This window comes from Porites lutea, chromosome 7 (assembly GCF_958299795.1).
Source record: "Porites lutea chromosome 7, jaPorLute2.1, whole genome shotgun sequence".
Lineage (NCBI taxonomy): Eukaryota > Metazoa > Cnidaria > Anthozoa > Scleractinia > Poritidae > Porites > Porites lutea.
The window spans coordinates 32,208,379-32,220,276 of NC_133207.1; the positions used below are offsets into that span (position 1 = coordinate 32,208,379).

The 11,898-nt window shown below is 40.1% G+C and overlaps 1 pseudogene; it reads right to left on the minus strand.

Moving 5' to 3' along the window:
- Positions 1 to 2,024: 2,024 nt before the first annotated feature.
- Positions 2,025 to 3,781, minus strand: LOC140944277 (uncharacterized; annotated as a pseudogene).
- Between the last annotated feature and the right edge of the window lie 8,117 nt (positions 3,782 to 11,898).

Below are 11,898 nucleotides of genomic sequence, written 5' to 3' on the forward strand. Positions count from 1 at the left end.
GCTGCTTACTTTAAAACAAGACACATTCGATGAGAGAAAAAAAACCCGTTGAGTGGCAGAATTATCAAAGTCAGGAAGAAATTTAACATTGTTTGGCAATCACATTATTTTTCAAGGTACAAGATTCCATGGCCTCAGGAACTGCAAAATGATAAGCTTGTTTAAAAATAACTTGAGATTAGGGCCAATTTTAGCAGTTCTCATACATTCTCTCTAACGGCTACCGCTGTTTTCGTTTCGACTTGCCCGCCGGAATGTTATTACGAAGCGAAACGAAAATTGAGCCTGATCTCAGGTTCGTTTAAAAAGAATGCAAAGAACTCGACGTGACATGCCTAACAATCCTTTGAGGACCGTTCTTTCATTGAAAGATTTTAACCTTTTGAAGTCGCTATCCCCATCAGCTCGCTCTTTAATCTAATGTTTGGACTGTTTGCCTGGCTTAACATACTTTGTTCCAGTAGTAGCGAGCGAAAAAATACCTGGCTCAATACATTTTGTATTGTGTGAATGAAACCGACGGTATGTCAGGTACACAACAGAGTAAATTCGCACGCCTGTTAAACTTCAATCAATCAATCAATTTATTTGCCTCCAGGATTTGCCCTTTTTGAAATAGTACAATAATTACACAGTCTTATAATTAAAATATACTTGGGCAGGAACTCTCAGCAAACCCTGTAGGGCTTTTCGAGGAGAGCCGCTGGACAAGTTTTATACAAGTATGATTTTTATTTAAAATTACATGTCTGTGTAAAATTACATGTCTGTGTTATAGATTACATGCATGTATGGAGCGACTACTCACATTTTTTATTATATGTTTGATTAAGAATCTTGTCTTCTTGAAATGTTTGCCGTTAGAATTATGTTATCAAAAGCTCTCAGAGCCCTTTTTATTCACTGTCACAGTAATTTGGCTTATAAACTCTGTACATAATTCGTGATACCGGATCGCCCACAATTACAGCAGCCGCAAGCGAAAGATGTAGTCCATGTAGAGCATAGCATAGTTTTAACTTTAGAAATAACTGTGGTTCAATGCAGTGTGCTCCTTTGTGGACGTAGTAAAAAGCTCCAAAGCATTGTAGAAGCGAGTTAACCACTAAAATAAGGTAACTAAAGAGCTTGATTTTCAATATTTACTTAAATACCGGTTGTCCAGAGCCGGGAAATCTCTTCTGCTCTGATTGGATATTACTAAGAAGGCGTGAAAAATATTCCGCGAAAGCTCTTTCTATAAATAAATTTTCATGGGAAAGGGTTGACCCCATTTTCATTTCTCCTCGGCGTAGCATGCCTTCCTCTTGGTCGCAGTCCAGGTTTGCTCACTATTGAGAGGCGTTGGTATGCGGAACTGGAATACTGGTGGATTGAGCCTTTCCCGGCCAAAACAAGAACAGCAAAATTCTGTTTGGCAGTATTTAATATCTGGCTGAAAGTCAAATGCATATCTCCGACAGGTTACAGAGACTTGACCATCTTCTCAGTGAACTTGTTACTTCATGGCATGGGATACTGATTGTGGTAAGCGATGTAAACATCTATATGATCAAACAACAAACATCTGATGTCAAGCGGTACACTGAAATGCCCTCAAATCACTGAACCTGAAGCAAGTCGTCACCAAAGCAACAAGAACTACGAAGTCCAGTCAAACGCTTGTTGATCACGTTATTAATAATATACACGAAAAAATTACTCAATTCTGATTGGCTGAGAAAGGAGTGCAGCTCTTCTGTAACACGAGTGCAAAATGTGTAACACGAGTGCAAACTTGTAACACGAGTGCAAATTACAAATGCTTTCTGATTGGCTGAAAACAGAAAAGAAACCAACAAGAACCAATCAGATTAGAGCTGTTTTAACAACACAGATTCAAGAAAATGGCCATGGTTTTGAGCAGACGACGACGGGATTTAATTTTGTAAGCAAAACAACAATAGAAAAGTTAAAAAAAATATTCCAAAAAAACCCAAACACGGTAAAAAGTAGGTCTTTCTCGCTAAATGTATTGAAAATGCATGGTAAAATGGGGTTGACAGACCTGCGCGGCTCCTGCTGTGTGACCGTTGTGTTGTTATAAGCCTTTACAGTTTTGCTTTAACAAGCATGTCTTTAAGCGACTTTCCTTTTCTATAAGAGATCAAGGGAGGTTCCTTGAATATCTCTCTGAGTAGTGGCTGGTTTTCTATTAAATGCCATTTTTCCATTAGTATGTTTTTCAAACCTGGTAATGACGGTTGAAATTGCGTGACAAAGGGTAAAAGTATTTTTTGCGCTTTCTGTTTTTGTGTCAGAGCTGTCGCTCTATCTGCATATTTAACTTCTGAGAGGATCTTTTCTACCATACTCTCTGGGTAGCCTCTCGAGATAAGGCGTGTTTTAAAGTTTTTAATATTCTTGTCAAATATGACTTTAGAAGAGTTAGTTCTTAGAAGTCTAAGAGCCTCTCCTTTGACAAAACCTTTTTTAACGCCTGGTGGGTGGCAACTGTTAAAGTTAGTGTACTGAAACGTTTCAGTAGATTTAAAATGTGTGCGCACGTCGAGAATTCTTTCTTTCTCAAATCTCTCTCCCTTATAGACTGTCGTGTCCAAGAATGTGGTTTCAATTTGTGATATTTCAGCAGTGAACTTGATTGTAGGATGAAAAGAATTGGCTTGCTCAATGAAAAGATCTATATCTTCTTTGTTTGTGTCCCACAAAGAGAATATGTCGTCAATAAACCTTTTCCACGTTAGTGGTTTCCTTCTGCTTTGTTTTAAGATCTCCTTTTCTATTGTTGCCATAAAAATGTTGGCAAAAGCTACTGCCATTTTCGTGCCCATAGCAGTTCCGTGAGTCTGGAGATAGTCTTTCCCATTGAAATGGAAAGAGTTCTCTTTAAGGATAAGACTGAGCATTTCTTTAAGCAGGTGTGTAGCTATAGGAGGGTTTTTGTCATGAAATTTTTCGTATGCGTTGCATACTATAGTAATTCCTTCCTCCTGTGGGATATTCGTGTAAAGGCTGGTGACATCCATTGAGACTAAGAAAGCGTTACTAGGCACCCTAGTGTTTTCGATAAATCTTATAAAATGTGTCGTATCTTTAAGCTACGAGTCTTGTATTTGTGCTATTGGCTGAAGTAGCTTGTCTACAAATGATGAGAGGCGTTCTGTGGGGCCATCGCACCCCGAAATGATAGGTCTTCCAACTAAAGTCGGTTTGTGTATTTTTGTGAGAGTGTAGAATACTGGAATTCGTGGCGGATCTGGTGTCTGGTTAAACCATTTAACTGTCATTTCGTCAATGAAACCTTCGTTATGTAGAGTGTTAATGAGGTGTTTAACTCTCTGGGATGTGTCCTTAACCATTGGTTTTTCCAAAGGTTGATAGTTGTTTCTATCATCCAACTGTTTTTGTCCCTCATTTATTTTGTTCTCTCTTTTCATTATGACGGTTGTTGTGCCTTTATCTGCTTTCTTAAGGATTATTTCTTTGTTTTGAATAAGTTCACGGAGCGCTCGGCGCTCCCCAGGCGGCAGATTGTTTTTAGGTTTATTTAGTGGCACTTCTGTTAGCCGTAGTTTGACTTCCTCTAAATAGGATTCTAGAGCAACTGACCGTTGAACTGGGGGAATCCAACTAGACTTCACATGGAAGGGGTGTGGTACAGTATCTTTGCCATGATAAATGTATTTGAGGCGCATCCTTCTGGCAAATTGGTTAAAGTCTGAAATTAGTTGGCTCCTTATCTGGTTTTCTTTCATGACAGGAGTTGGAATGAATTTCAAACCCCGAGAGAGTAAATTGATCTGCTCTGTTGTTAGTTCTGCGTCTGAGAGGTTCTTAATGTGTTTTTTGCGTGTCTCTATGGCTTCGTTATATAGCTTAATATGTTTGACATTTTTCCGCTTTCTTCTCCTGTGATTTCTTTCAGTGAGTGTTTTACTATTTATCCCCTTCTCTTTTCCCTTGTTAGAAACAGAGAGAACACTGGGATACGATTCACTTTGTTTATTCTCAATATCAGTAAACTTTGACATCATTTGTGAGAACTTGTCGAACTTAGCTTGGAGGTCTGATGCTAACTTAATTACATCAGTGCTTTTCATTACATTGTTTTCTCTAGTCGCCGATGGCGTCTTATGCTCTCTAGTTTGAACAACATTGGTCGCTTTCCTGAAGTGAGGCTTATCCTTCTCAACCTTTTTTCGTTTGTTCTGAAGACGATCAATGCGTCTTTGGTGAAACTTCGCTAACGAGTGAATGAACTCTTGTTCGGCAGTTTTTCTAATCGAGCCTATTTCTCGTTTAAATTCTTCGTCTGGCGTGATATTTGCACGCACGTTGTATCTTAGTGTCTTTGGACATGTTCTGTCCTTCATGTGTTTTCTCAGTTTCGTGATGGCTGTCTCTGATTTTTCAATCTTTGTCTCTAAGGAGGCGGCTTCGGCGGCTCTGCGTGGTGTTTTGCCGTTATGGGTCTGATCGTTAGATTGGTCCCGTTTTCGTTTTCTATCGTTATGGTACTGTTCTCTAGGAACTCTTGTTGTCTTCTGGCGGGTAGGTTGAGAGTCAGGTATAGTTTCAGAGTCGTCAGTAATGGCGCTTTCGTTTCCTTCACCTTCTGTCTCGTCAAGGAGTAGATTTTCCTCTTCAGCGTCCATTGGAGACTCATCTGTTTCTTCTGGCTGAGGTGGTCTAAGTTGACCGTCTTTGGTGAGAATTGAATATTCCATATGTAGATGTAAAAGCTGAAGCAAGACTGCAGTTTCGATTCTACTAGGGAATCTCGTCAGTTGCTAGAGGTATATCTCATGGATGGTGGTAACGTAAAGAGGTTACAGCCGTTTATATAACGCTTAACGGATCGAAAATGCGCGCCTGTTTTTCTGTTGGTCCATAGATTCTGGCCAATGACGTGAGTCTTTTGCAATTTCGATCCGACATACAGTTGTGTTTCTATAGAAGGCTTTCTCGTCAGTATTTGAACAATGTAGGTTATTGTCCTCTCTGAAAAGTACATAGACTTTATAAGTAAATATTACTATTCAACATTTCCAAAGATGAAGATCTGAATATTCGTATGTACTGGGTACATTTACTTCTTTTGTATCATTGTACATGTTCAAATTCTGATTGTCTGGCACGTCGCAGGACGGGGTCATGTCTAAAAATATCAAGCATGGTAAAATGGGGTTGACAGACCTGCGCGGCTATGATGGGGTCTCAGGAACAGACAATGATAAACAGTCGTTAAAAATCCTTAGCAAGTGTCTTTCATCTTTGGCTGCTCGAAGCGTTCTCCTGATTTAAAAACGGCAGTATACTTCTTGAAAACGCTTCTTGTAAACGCCGAGCTCTCATAATCGAGGATGAATTTAAAAACACTTACTTTTGCTGATTGTTGTAAACCAAGTTATCTTTAACAGGCTCGTGATCATATAAAAAAAATCCTTGCACATTTCCAAGTTCTTAGCTGAATGATTTTGAAAGCGTTGGTCTTGAAAAAGTTTGAATTTGACAAAGGTAGTAGTCAGTTTCAGCCAATCAGTTGAATGAACTAAAAACGCGCGCGCTGTCAAAATTTGTTGTCGTAGTTATGTTTTTCGTGTATATTATTAATAAGTAATCACATGATATTTCTCGTGCAATTTGGATTAAATAAGCACTTGTAAATTTTTCAAAGACCACAAAGTGCACTCGCCCTACGGGCTCGTGCACTTTTGTTAGTCTTTGAAAAATTTACTCGTGCTTATTTATTCCAAATTGCACTCGAAATCATGTGATTACCTATACTAACAATCTTCCTAAAGGTGTTACACATACTGATATTCTCCCATGTACACTCGTTAGCGATCACGACGCGTCATATGTTTTTTTTTTTACTCAATATTTATCCAGGGGCATCCAATTTAGCAGAGCTAGTGAGGTGGAGCCCTGACACAAGACAAAAACAAAGACATTAAAACTAGACAATTAATTAAGTTACAAAGGCAACATGTACTGCAGGCGTTACTGTTTAAAATGGCGCTTTTAAATTCTCTGAGGGTCTCTACTTGTCTAATGATTCTCGGTAGGGTGTTGTAGGTCCGAGCACCGGTTATTCTGAAGCTACCTTGGTATTTAGTATTTTTTGCGAAGGGAGGGCGCAGCAAGTAACGGCTTCCGGTGTTATCGCCATGGAAAAGGTGCGCGTGCCTAAACTCTGCAAGTAAGTACGAAGGCGCTATTCCGTGAAGACACTTATGGACTAAGACGCATTTGATACAATTTCTGCGTGCTTGTCGGCTGGGTCAGCCAAATGTTGATTTTAACTCCTCAACCCCGATAGATAGACCTTTAATAATACAGGCGGCGCGTCTATTTAGCTTATCTACATAAGCTTTGCTCCCAACCCCACAGCTGTCCCAGACAGGCGAACAGTAATCGAACAATGGCAAGACTATAGTATTGGAGAGCATTTGACAAGTTGGCTTGGAAAGAACCTTACGCGCTCGACGCAGAATAGGCTAGACGAGATCTTATTACTGATATATTCTATGTGGTCCTTCCAAGATAAGGTGTTGTTTAGGACCCCAAGATTTTTAAACTTGTTAACTATTTCTAAACGCGTGTTAGTCTATAACTAGATCGTCAGCCTCCGCGGTGCTCTGATGAGTACTAACAAGCATAATCAAGATTAAGTATTAGAAAATTAGCTTGAAGCCAGCTTAGGACATAAGGTAGGCCACTAGTTAACTGAGCTTGAATTTCACTGACTGACGTGCTTGCAAAATTGATAAGTGCATCGTCAGGATAAAGCTCGACGCTACAACCTTGAACTACCAAAGGTAAGTCATTTTTATGTAGATGATAAATAATAAAGGGCCAAGTACGCTACTCTGGGGGACCCCGAAAGATAAAGGCTGGGGCTCAGACAAGACCCCATTCGTGCAACACTTTGGATGCGCATGGTTAAGTAGGACCTAAACCACTGGACATGCAGTAGAGCGATTCATTCCTAGTGAAGTTAACTTGTCTAACATGATGCTATGATCTAAGGTATCAAAGGATTTGCTTAGGTCTAAAAATATAAGGCCAGTTAATAGTCCTTTGTCAATGTTTTCCAGCAGAGTGTTTGTCACGTGTGTGAGGCACAGTCAATGCGCTTGTCATCCGTTTCACTCCAAGATACAAGGTTATTAGGTACGAAAAACAGTTAAGGGACGATTTCACTCAACTTCATTTAAGGTCGTTTATGCTTTAATTAGAGGATCCTAACGAACAGGTAATCGCATTCAATACTCTTATTTCGGACTGTTTAGAGTGACATGCACCCTTAAAGCGTGTGAGGGTGACAAGACAACCTGCGCTCTGGTTGAATGATCCGAACATTCGAACGCTGCAGGAGGCATGCAAGGGTTATCGTAGGTAAGCACACGCACCCCCCTCACAGTGAGGCTGCGTGGGACATCTTCAAAGACGCCCGCAATAGTCTTAAGAAACTGATTGGGAAAGCAAAGAGAAGGTTTATGACCAATGCACTCTCGTATGAGCGGCCCAACGAAGTATGGAAGACGATCCATCGCATACTATACCCTAGCCAGCAACCAATAACTGTCTATGCGAATAATAAGCACTTTGCTTCTGCAGCTGAGGGTGTCGATGCCTCAGTAGGGACTTTAAGATCCAACGACGCAGACGGCAACGAGAAGGTCAAAAAAAACAGTAAGTTTAATAAGAAAAACAACAACTTCGCACGTTCATCACACTTTTTTTGTACATTTCTCTCCCGTTTTTGCACGACTACGACGTGAAAATGCCTTATTTCGCGTTTTAAGGAGGACGCAAACAAGAAACGACGAAATCTTATTTCTCTTTCTGAGCTTAATTCAAGGTCACTCGAAATTCAGCTTCATAGGAGGGTTTGCCTACATTTGACAAAGTAAGTGGGTAGGAATAATCGATATGAAGACTGAAAGAACGCAAATTCACTTTTTAAGAGACGTTCTCGTTGTCCTCGCATCGTTGGATCTTAAAGTCCCTAGTGGCAGTTGATAAGGAGGAGCTGCATAGGCGTATTAATGCTCTTGCGCAGGACCCTGATACTTCCTTTCCTCTGAAGAGTGTTACCTATATGAAGTTATTCGGTAGATCAAAGCGCTGCGGTCCGACTGTTCTACTGGTCCGGATAACATTCCAACCAAATTCATCAAGCTATTCCCAGACCATTTAGCATCGCCTTTGACGCATATCTTGAACACCACACGTGCATTTCGAAACTGGACTTTCCAACTCTTTGGAAGGTTGCACTCATTAGTCCCATTCCGAAGGTGGGCGAACCCCAGGCAAATGACGATTTTCGCCCTGTTTTCATTTTGCCTGTGTTATCAAAGGTTTATGAAAGACTGTCTTGACGACAAATGGTCGATTTTCTCACGGAAACTGCTGCGCTTCAGCCAAATGTAAGTGCATAGCGCAAAAGCCACTCAACTACAACTACTTTGCTTGCAATAAGAGATGATATCCTCAAGGTGAGAGTAAGAGTAAGAAGTTTATTGTACACTCCCCTGCGGGGCTTTTCAGTGATACAAGACAAAGCTATAATTCATTATCAAGTATAATGAATCTGGCCGCGTATCACGCGGCCAGAAACTTGACCTCTGGTAACTAGCTTGGATGTGAGGTAATCTGGGACACAGCCCGTCATACATTTAAACGCAAAAACAGCGTCCCTTAAATATAATAGAGATAATAACTTTATTTAAGTATCAGAACAATAAGTAATATTTTACAATTTTAAATTATATCGTGTTGTTTGCAAATTAAAAACTAAATATATGACAACAATGCTAACTATTAAAATCCTATTTACAATTAATTCGCGTGAAAAAAGAAAGGAAAAAACTATTCATTCAAAATTCAAAACACTATTTACAATTCCTGTCGATTTAAAAAGCACTCAATTGAGCTTAGAAAGAGTTAATTTAACTAAGAAAAATTTATTCGAATTAAAAAACATTTCATTTCAATTGAAAAAAAAAAAAAAAAAAAACCTTCAAAAATCTACGCCTAAAATTATGAATACAGGTGTAGACCAGCTACCAGCTGAATGGATATCTAGAACCTCTGACGCATTTGTGTACAGTTCTTAATATAGCAAACGAAATTAAGCTGTATTCGAAGCTACGAAATAACGCTGGCGTAGGGTTCATCGTTCTTAGTCGAAAGCTTATTTGCGACGTTCTTAAAAAGTTCTGACAGTCGAGTCCTATGCCCCCGTTTGTACCAAACACCAGTGGTTTAAAGGTTCCCATCTCTACATCCATCACTCTCTTGTTGTATTTGCTCTTCTTCTCGTTCTCTTGCTCTTTGAAGATCGTAGCTGTGTGCTTGCCCTGGTTGGACCGAGAGTTAACATGCGTTACACGTACGTCAAAGAATGCCGTTACTCCTGGTGTCCAAAAACCTCCTGCCTTCATATCCAGCCTCGCTTTTCGACTTGTAACAGTGGGCTGAACGTTGAATACTTCATTGTCGAGTGGTTGCAGGAGTGGCTCTGTCTCCACATTTCTGCACACTTTACTGATGTGTGATGTCAGAAGATCAGAGGATTGTATCATGTCTCTGAGCTACAAAACCTCCTTTCTTGCTGTCCTACAGGTAACCAGCACAAATCCCGGAGAACTGGAGAGATATGATCGACTTTTCTCGCTCCACTAATTATCCGGGCGGCAAGGTTATGTACGTGTTGCAACTTACGTATATTTCTGTCAGACGGTGTTAGACCAGACCGCCGAGCAGTAAAATAATTTACAGAAAACAAGCATTTAATTAAAATCGCTAGAAAGTCTAAATTAAAAGCGTGTTTTGCGCGGCTTGTCTGGGGTAGCTTAGAAATACATGAAGCAGTGAGAGCTGAGATATGGCAATCACTGTCAGGATAGGATCAAATATCACACCTAAGTCCTTAACGGAGTCTGTAGGTAATGAACAGGTCACCATTGTAATTATGGCAGACTTTTCTAAAGCTTTTGATACAGTTGTGTATGAGACATTTCTGTGCAAATTGCATAAGCTAGGGTTTTCCAAGTCCTCTCTACATTAGTTTGTGAGTTATTTGACTGATCGAACGCAGTACGTCCAAATCGATGATCGCTCGTTGGAACGCTTAAATGTGTCCTTTGGGGAAACCTCAGGGATTCATTTCGCGTCCCCTCTTATTCAACCTTTGTGTCAACGACTTGACAGACGTACTCCCAACCGAAGTAAATTGCCATCAATATGCGAACGATATTACGATTTATAGTCACTGTAAATCATCTGCGCTTCTGAGGGTTGTCGGGCGGAGATGCAGGCTGTCTACCTGGTCATTCCTATGTAACTTGGCGCTCCATCCTAAGAAGGTTAAAGTAATCCTTCTTTCAGCTCCCCAGATGTCACAAACGCATGGACTAGACGGACACTGCATCCATCGCTGCGCAAATGGAAGGAATCTCGAGCGAGTTTCAACTTTCCGCCTCTTTGGTACGGAAGTGAACGAAAACGTCAACTGGAAAAGAGCGATAAACTGCAAGATCTCAAGTTGTTACGGAACTTTGTCTGTACTGAAGAAGCTGAAATACCTTGCCCCGTATAATGTCAGAAAACACTTGGCAGAGTGTCTTATTTTGTCAAAGATTGATTATAATGACATTGTCAGTGATACTATAGCAGATTATCTTGTTAAGAGTACAGTTAGCGGCTGTTAAGCTGTCTAGCTGGTCATCCCGATGTAACTATGTGACTAGACGGACACTCCATCGATCTCTGCGCAAACGGAAAGGGTCTCGAGGGAGTTTCAACTTTCCGCTTAGCGGCTGCTAGTTTTGTTTTAGGACGCTACGCAACCAAGCTTGATTTGCTTTATTAAATACGTTTATAAACTCCGGTAGTTCCCTCGAAAACCATACCCGATTCCAGACCAAAATGGGCAAAGTCTATACCTTTTTCAGACCAAAACGGCACAAAAACCCTACGGCGTCCAGGATCGATCTTGTTAGCAAAAATTTAGTAGCAAATTGTTTTCGCAATTGTCGCAAAAGAAATGATTGAGCAGAAAATTATGTGAAATAATCACTTACAAATATCGCAAAAATCGCAAGAATAACAAATGTAACAAAATTTAAGACTTAGAAAGAAACCAAGCCAAGAAGGGCCCCGAAAAGTCCGCAAATGTCGCAAAAATCGCAAAAGTAACAAGAATGTTTTCTGCTAGCTAAAAACACCAAGTAACATTCTCATTGTAAGTAAAGAATTTTGTTAAATTAGTTCTTGTTGCTTTTTTCGCCATATTTGTCACTCAAACTTTTCACTAGCAAGAAAAATTGGTTAAAAAAATTTGTTTTGTTTTTTGTAGGCCCATGTGGGTTAGTTTTGTCTAATTCTAAAGTGGATAAGATGACTCCGCTGTTTTTTATTAAAACAATTAGTAAGGGCTGCAGAGTTGCTAGCTAGGAAATGTGGTGCTCTTCCGATTAAATTGTATTTATTCGAGAGAACGCTTTTTGATTTTTCGAATTTATTAGAGGGCGGCGCTCTTTCAACAAACTACGGTTTTCATTTCATATCAGGGCCTTATCACACTTATGGTTATCTCCATTACATTTGAAAATTTCTACATTTGTGCTCAATTATCACATTTCTGGCTTCAACGGCCTTACTATCCGTTTTACTGCTTTCCGAGCGGGTACATATAATTCTTTTTTACGCTGCATCACCCGATTCAAATAACCTTCGCTGCATCCGGCAGGTGCTGCTTTTATAACCGTGCGTCTGTCGAGGTATATCAATTGTTCATTAAGTTTTTCTTTGTTGTAAGGTCGACGTTGCTCCATACCAAACGTCAGTTTTGTCCGCGACGTGCGAAAGATTGTCATATTTCTTTGT